We start from the raw sequence: 6,419 nt of genomic DNA, 5'->3' as shown, positions 1-6,419 counted from the left end.
AGAGAAAGTGCTGATTAAAAACTGGATTGGCTGGTGAGAGACTGGAAATTTTCTTCCCGTTCCCAAGAGGCTTATTTTTTATCTTTCTTTTTCACATGGTAAAGCGGCAAATTAAATTGCAAAGTTAATTCTCATCACTAAGGAAGGGATTCCAAATGTAGTCATTAAGGATTGCTGAGCATTTAAATTTTATTCATGAGAATGAAAACTTTTAAATAATTCAACAATTATTTGTTCTCTTTTACAGATTTATGTTATTATAAAATACTACAGTCTAACACCGAGTGTTCAGGCTCTAGGTGCCAGAGACGTGGATGTGGCTATTTTAAAATTAGACCTGTGTTTATTGACACATTTGATTTTATGAATTATGATACTGGAGCTCCCTTGAGAGATGATGTTCTCTCTTCTTCCAAGATGAAGTCCTTAACAGGATGAGATCTTATCTTGCAGGAAACCATGAATTCACTGTGGAGAAGAGTGATTTGGATTTTTCTCTGGTAGGACATAAAGTACATTTTGAATGCTTTACTGTCTCTTCCAGTGATTTATCTTATGCAGGAAAATAATCTTCAGCCTTGTTCACAACAGATGAATCTATCTTTATAGAAAGTGAACAGTCGTTCTGCAAGAAAACCTAAGGAAAACAAAATGATTTCTTTTTGGTAAAGTAAGCAGTATTGTATCTTTGACTGAAAATCCCGGTATTTAAGGCTTATGTCAAAATTCTTATTTTAAACAGTGAGGTAGTCATTGGAAAAGTTGAAATTATTGTCTTCTTTACAAGGAAATGTTGAGATTATAAATTCTACATTGTGAAAATGGTATCTGAAAATAAAATTCTAAACAATTGAAAACTAAAGAATATGTTTCTTTTCCCAAATTTGCCTCACCTTTTAAAGTTGAGTTTGGATCCCTCTGCTACTTCCAGTAAATAAGGCTACTCTAACTCCCAGATAACATTAAAAATATAACTGCCTAGAAAGGAAACAACTTCGGAAGTTAGGGGGCTTCAAGCAAAACTAAATTATAGTGCTTCATCAAATGACACCAATAATCAGAGGGGTTATTTAATGAAATCATGGGGTTTTGTTAACAAAATAAAAGCTTTAGCTTTTTACATATGGACAGAGAAAACGTGTATAGCCCCACGTTGTCCTGTCGTCACCTTGACGGACAGAGATCGTTATTAACAAGAGTGTAATACAGGCATCCAGAGAGTCTGGAATTCTGTCTCTGTTAAGATTTAGATCCTGCCAGTGGCTAGCAGCTGTTTTAAATTTAAGAGGACAGGAGTGAGTTAGCGACATTTTGTAAGAAATAAATGAGCCCTCAGTGCACACCAATTGCTGGTAAATTCAGAAAATGATAAACATTGTTCCTTGAGCAAGAAAGTCAGATCGGAAACACACCTGCAAAGATTTATTTTCAAAACAGCAAAGATGTTGCTGTGCAACTGAAATATTCTATTTTCACCTTTCCCCCCCCAATTTTTCCTTCAGGATGGTCTCCTGACTTCAGTTGCTCTCATAAAATCTGAGAATTTTTGATGAAAATAAAACAAAACTCAGAACTTCACAGCTCAAAAGTGTCCACTTCAGTTTTAAAACCTAAGTCAATTTCCATTAACATTTGCTCAACATAATTTTCTTATTTTGGCCTATGCTTCTTTTTTTTCTGTGAAAATAGTATCAACATTTTAAAAAGAATGAAACAAAAAAAACATTAAAAAGCAATCAAAAACTGTACAGAAAACTGAACAGTTCTTAAGCCACCCAATAAAGGGGCTGCTAGCACCAGAAAAAAATAGTTAGTATGTCTTATGTTTTATCCTATGACTGGCATTCCAGAGAGTTGGTGAAAAACTTTGAACAAACCTCTTCTTTAAGTCAATTGTGTGAAGTTTTAAACTACCGACTTTCCAGTGTTTCTAAATATTATGTAATTGATGTGAATGAGAAAATTTGTATTTCTTAATAAACCTAATTTATAGAAAACAAATTCCCCCAGGTTGCCATTTTAATTTCCTGAAATAGATCCTCGTGTCTGTCACTTAACACACTATAAACTATATGCATTTCTTATTTCCTTGTCTTTAAATCATAATTCAGGAAAACCTATGAAAAGAAGAATCTATGTTCAGAGGTAAAGTGAAAACTGAGATAAAAATATAGGACAGTAATGGAGACTATACTTAATATAATTAAACTGTAGTTCTATGCCATAATTTGCTTCTAAAATTAGATGATCATCAAAATAGCTCTTTGTATTTGCAGTTTTCAAAACTGTGTAGCATGTTTGCCACCATCAGGTGGATGATACACACACACACACAGAAACCACATAGGCTGAGATAAGTGAATTGAACTGATAAAATGAATTTTAGGTCACTTTAATAAAGTTAGACTTTATTAAAAAGGCTATATAATGAATTAAAATAGAGTATTTTTTCAAATAAATCCAGCCCAAGCTTTATAAAACTACTGTGTTTCAGTAAAAAGGATATATATGTATGTGTGTATATATATATATATGTGTGTGTATACACACACATACATATGTCATTCCTACTCATGAAAATTAGAGTTATAAACTTTAGGGTATTAGGGAAGGTGAAAAAATAAATAATAGTAAAATAATTTCTATTACCATGGTTTATATTACTGCTTCCAAACATGATGAAAGGGTGTGAGAAAAAGATCCTTTGTGATTGTGATCATAAATGCCCAGTCATTACCCCCCAAACTACATAAAATCAGAACCTAGAATTAAAACAACAATAGCAAAAACAAATAAGGAAAAAATCCTCAGGGTGCCAATATAGCACTGTGCTCCTCTCCTTATGATAGGTTTTTTTTTTCTTTTTCCTATTGCTTTGGGATTGCAAAAAAAAGTTTGTCCCACAATGTTATTTCTATATAAAATGTGGGTCTGCATGTGGGTCCTTATGTTGCACAATCCTCGGTGGTAGACGATAACATCTTTACTTACCCGTCTGCCAGTACTTTCCTGTGCACACAGAAGGTCCTTAAAATACAATTGAAAAAAACATACAAATAAATAATAACACATCTTGTCCTTAAACTTAATCTCAATGACATAGCAACAGCTGCTTTGAAGGGAAGGATTCAAGCAAAGCTAAACCACAGAAAACGGTTACCAAAACTTTAGCTAGTGCCTTGAAGAGGCCGCACGATAACCTTTGATGTCCAGTTCAAGTCTTAAATCTGTGGGAGCAATGGCTTAGAAGCCCTGAAGCCCTAAACCGTGGAAATCCAATTTTGACTTAAATAAAAAACATTTTGTTGAAAATGGTTTCATACATTAAGAATCCTTGATGCATATCTTTTACTAATTTGTCTTTAATCTTCTGGAAAAAGGAAGAATTTTGATATAATCTACATCACAAAACATAATGCAGTAACTCAAAAATATACAACAGTAATTATTGCTATTAACAAAATGTTGGAGAATTTTAAAACTCTATGAAGAGACATTTAAGGAGACAGGATAAGCAATAATTCTTAAAATGTTAGAGTTCTGAAATGCATACATATGCCCAGAAAAGTCTAGTTTAATATTAAATGTATCCATTTTTATGTATTTTGATTACTTACAAATATTTTTAAATGTGTGAAATCAGAATTTATGTTACAGAATAAATGCTAATTTTCATAAAGTAGACTTACTTTAGATCTATTAAGTGTGTTTAATCATTCAACAAACATCAACACACGCTCTTGCATGATACTGAGGTACTGACTGCATAGTAAGACATTGATTTTCAAGGATCTTTCAGTTCGATAGAGGTGATAAGATAGTAGGAACAAGTAATATCAATACAAGAGATAAAACTCCAAATATTGTTGAATTTCAGTTATCAATGTAAGTTCTAAATAAACATTTGGCAATGTAATTATGAGCCATGACCAAGGAGGTTTGCTAAGTGAATTTATATATATAAAATGCCTGGAGCATATGTAGTAAGTGCTACAAATGTGTTAACTATTAGCTATTTATTCCAGAAATATGGAATACGATGATTCAACATTACGAAAAATGTCTAGTTTCTTACATTAACAAGAAAGAAAAAATGCATTTGTCAATATATACAAGAAACACACTGATAAACTTCAATAACAATCAACCAAAAACCAAAACCCAGCAGTTACAGGGCTAAAAGGCTAATGGGTAAAGCGTCATCATTAAAAGCAGAAAATAAATAGGGATAGCTACTTTCTCAATCAGGGGTCAGTCAAGAAGCAGACACCACACCAGTTATTTTAGCAGAGAGAATTTAATATAAAGAATTATTACCTAGGTGTCAACGTCACAAGGTAGCTTAAAAACAAAAAGAGAACTTGGGATCACAGAGGTAGCAACTGCAGAAAACAGCTACCACTATATGATGGAGTGGGATCAAGAAGAGAAGTTGGAGTTATTAAAGCTTAGAAGCTTAGAGAAAGGCCTCGAGGAAATGAAACGCAGATGTCATGTATCTCTGAGTTGGGGGTGCAAAGAGGCGGTTCCTACACATGTTAGAAAACTGTTCATGGGATTGTCCTGCTGCTGTGGGAAGGAACTGCTCTGTCAAGATGAAGCAGCATCGGTAGGTTGACGCTCATAGAACAGGGAGCGAATAAGAAGTGACCAGAAAACAAACAGTAAGGAACAATCCCTGCTTCCTTCTCCTTCCTGGGAGCTCTCTGCCAGTGAACTCTTCATCAGCACAGTTTAACAAGCAGCCACCTTGCAAAGCGAAAACACGGTCTGCTAAATTCCAGCCCCAGCATCACAAGCAAAGCATCAAAGGTTAGGTTTGGAATGAAGAGTGGCATGTTTGCTATCACCATTATTATTCAAAAATTAGAAACTTAGGCTAATGCTGAAGGTAAGAACACAAAATAATAACAATCAACATAAATACTGGGGGAGGGCAGCGAGAATTCACTTTATTTGCAGAAGATGTTGTTATACTTAGAGAACTCAAGAAACTATACTAAATTATTTTTTAAAATAAGAGACTAAGGTATGGTGGCAAGATGTAAGATAAATATACAGACGTCAATGGATTTTTCTCTGTACTTGTTGCATCAGTTAACTTTGTTCTGTAGCAAAACAACCCTGATACAATAGCAAACATTTATTTCTCACTGACATTCCATGAGGCCTGAGGGTTGGTGGTGGGAGATACTCTTTCATGAGCCTCTTGTGTCCCTATGTGTCCTGCTGGGTATGCTAAGCCTTCAAAACCCTGATTATTTTTTTTACCCAGCCATTCCTCAGGGTTGAGTATGCAGTGAGCAAGCTTGAGGGAGAAGGTAATACCTACCTCTGGGGCAAAGAGCAGGCTTGCTTACTGCTTGCTATGACGTGATGGGATTTCAAGTTCACTGTCCCTCTCCTGTGATGCAACCGACTTTGTGTTCAGGCATGTATCCGGGCCCCACCATGGGAATGAAGACTCGGGGAATCAACACAAACGTGCTGACACTCACTCTGGCTGCTGTCTTTTGTCTCTGGTCTAGGAGTTGTGTCTTCTGTCAGCATCCATGCAATGGGCAAATGAACGTCTTAACTTGGAAGTAAAGTAAATTATGACACACCCTTCACAGGTCTTGATGGTTGGCAGCTACCCCGCTCCAAGCTACGGGTTGGCTGCAGGTCTGCTTCACGAGCATTCTTGTTCCAGGATCTAGGCTGAAGAAGTAGCCCCAACCTGGCCATGTTCATGCCAGAGAGCAGGAGCTCAAGAGGACAAGTATTATCACACACTTGAATTTCAAGCTTCGGTTTGCTGTGTTTATCTCATATATTCATTGGCCAAAGCAAGTCACATGGCCAACACAAATGGGGACAGGATGGATGGGTGCTTCATCTCTAAGAAGGTACTGCAAATGATATCCAACAAGCAGACCTCTCTTACCACGGAGGAAGTAGATAATGACGAATCGTACAATCTACCATACTAGTGATAACCACTTAAACATGAATGGAAAATAAAAGCTTTTTCATGAAAGTAATAAAATCTAAAAAAAAAAAAAAATTTAACAAAGAATTACAATAGCTACATGAAAACCTTTTTTTCCTCTTGAAAGATGTAAAAGAAAACCTCAATAACAGAGTTCCCTGGTGGCCTAGTGGTTAGGATTCTGGGCTTTCACTGCCGTGGCCCAGGTTCAATCCCTGGTCAGAGAACTGAGATCCCACAAGCTGTGTAGCCAAAAAACAAACTAACAAAACAAACAAAAAACACCCTAAAAACACCTCAATAAATGAAAACTTATGTTACTAGATAGGAATACAGTACGATTTAAAAAATTCCTTCCCCATTTTAATACATTTTAATGCAAAGTGAATCAGAATCTTAAGTTTTTGGTGTTCTTTAAAATGAAAATGAATAATTTGTCTGTATGGTC

At 35.4% G+C, this 6,419-nt stretch overlaps 1 long non-coding RNA gene across 1 annotated transcript; it reads right to left on the bottom strand.

The window, feature by feature from the left end:
• Nucleotides 1–202: 202 nt before the first annotated feature.
• On the bottom strand, nt 203–5,724 carry LOC132421131 (uncharacterized). The gene is made up of 3 exons (XR_009518503.1): nt 5,333–5,724; nt 2,992–3,027; nt 203–637 (listed from the first exon to the last, which is right to left on the bottom strand). It is a non-coding gene; the product is annotated as an uncharacterized lncRNA (long non-coding RNA).
• Between the last annotated feature and the right edge of the window lie 695 nt (nt 5,725–6,419).

This window comes from Delphinus delphis, chromosome 2, assembly GCF_949987515.2.
Source record: "Delphinus delphis chromosome 2, mDelDel1.2, whole genome shotgun sequence".
Classification (NCBI taxonomy): domain Eukaryota; kingdom Metazoa; phylum Chordata; class Mammalia; order Artiodactyla; family Delphinidae; genus Delphinus; species Delphinus delphis.
Note: the sequence above shows the minus strand (reverse complement) of the source record. Positions and strands in the feature narration are given on the sequence as shown.